Source organism: Propithecus coquereli, unplaced genomic scaffold, assembly GCF_000956105.1.
Source record: "Propithecus coquereli isolate 6110/MARCELLA unplaced genomic scaffold, Pcoq_1.0 Scaffold307, whole genome shotgun sequence".
NCBI classification, from domain to species: domain Eukaryota; kingdom Metazoa; phylum Chordata; class Mammalia; order Primates; family Indriidae; genus Propithecus; species Propithecus coquereli.
The window spans coordinates 2,237,529-2,239,107 of NW_012148697.1; the positions used below are offsets into that span (position 1 = coordinate 2,237,529).

At 47.3% G+C, this 1,579-nt stretch overlaps 1 protein-coding gene across 1 annotated transcript in view; it reads right to left on the reverse strand.

Annotated features, from left to right (window-relative positions):
• The window catches only part of UGGT1 (UDP-glucose glycoprotein glucosyltransferase 1), a 124,164-nt gene extending 122,848 nt beyond the window's left edge, over positions 1-1,316 (reverse strand). Inside the window, exon 1 of the mRNA XM_012649914.1 lies at positions 1,259-1,316. The gene's annotated coding sequence lies outside the window, so the exon portion shown is untranslated. The remainder of the gene's footprint in view (positions 1-1,258) is intronic.
• Between the last annotated feature and the right edge of the window lie 263 nt (positions 1,317-1,579).

A 1,579-nucleotide genomic window follows, 5' to 3' on the forward strand; every position in this document is an offset into this window, starting at 1 on the left:
TTTTTTCTATATATTTTTAGTTGTCTGATTAATTTCTTTCTATTTTTAGTAGAGACGGGGTCTTGCTCTTGCTCAGGCTGGTTTCGAACTCCTGAGCGCAAACAATCCACCCACCTCGGCCTCCCAGAGAGCTAGGATTACAGGCGTGAGCCACCGTGCCCGGTCTAGAAATCACCCCTTTTTGAGAAATAAATTGACTTCTCAAACTTTATATACATTTACTATATACCTATTAGTAAAACTATTTGCTGTAAACCACATAAACCTAATTTCAGCTCAAAGTAATTATAATACTACACATCTGATATGAAAATGAGCACAGAACTGCAGAAAAGTTCCAATAGAAATTTCTTGATAGTTTGATTTATTCCCCTCAAGTTAAACGTGCATTATAAAGGTGCCATGCTGCTGTACAAAGGATTATGCTTCCTTCAATAAAAATAAGTTTCAGCTAAGTTTATCAAAAGCCAGTCAAACAGAAAGTCTATAATCATCCCAAGTTTTGTGATGTTGTTAAACAGCTATTTAAAATGTCTTCAAACACTTGCAAGTGTACAAGATATTTCAAGGAAAGAGGGCGCTTTATACTAAAATTGGCTGGCAAGTGCATCAATGAATGTTTCCAAAACAGTTAGTGTAGCACTGTAAGGTAAAATACCTCAAATCTGGCAAGAAATGCAAAACAAGCTAGAGATTCTGGCCAAGGAATAACAACAGTTCACATCCACAACTTATTGGCGAGGTATGCAGATTTAACTCTGACAGGTCCCATACTAAAAGTGAAACCGGATCATCCAATTTCCAGCAAACAGTATTGTTTTATATATTAAATGAAAACATCAACCAACATCCAACACTCGAATTCATTTTAGAAAAAATAGAAATCTATAAAAAGAGCAAGTTATTCTCCAATCAGAGTCCTGGTTCTCAACCTACTTAGGGTCAGGCTTGCTCTGAATTCATGTTAGGGCGCTTCCCCTACTTCCTTCTGCACCTGGGCACATGGGTCTCAAAGCACTTCAAAGGCGGCTCAGGACTCCCGAAGAGACCCCGCCGCCACTCCTGCGGAAGCGATACCTTGTCCGGAAGACCACGGAGGACAACTTGAGACGCTTGCAAACAAGGGGAAGTCTGGGACACCGGAGGGGAAATTGAGGCAGGGCAGAGGCGGAAACTCAAGGTGACAGGGGCACAGGGTTGCCTCGAGCCCCAAACCCTCTCCCTGTTCATGAGGCCTCCACACGCCACCCCGGAGTACCTGTCACCGGCCGCGCAGCCGCGGCACACGCGCCTCTCGCGTCCCCTTTGCTGCCCAAGCCCAGGCCGCTCTTCGTCCGCTACAGCGCCTGGGACAACGCCAGGACGGGGCGGGGCGGCAGCAGTGGTGCCGGCTGCGCCAGTGAAAAGCCGACACGCGCCTTTCCCGCGGCTCGCCTGGATAGTCCGGCTTGCATAGCAGTAGCCCAGCAGCCGGCCGCCTTAATACTTCCGCTTCCTAAAAGGGAGACCGGGGACTTCCGGCTACTGAGTCGCGGCGAGGCAGCCCAGAGCGTCGTGCGGTCGCCATCTTGTCTCCTCA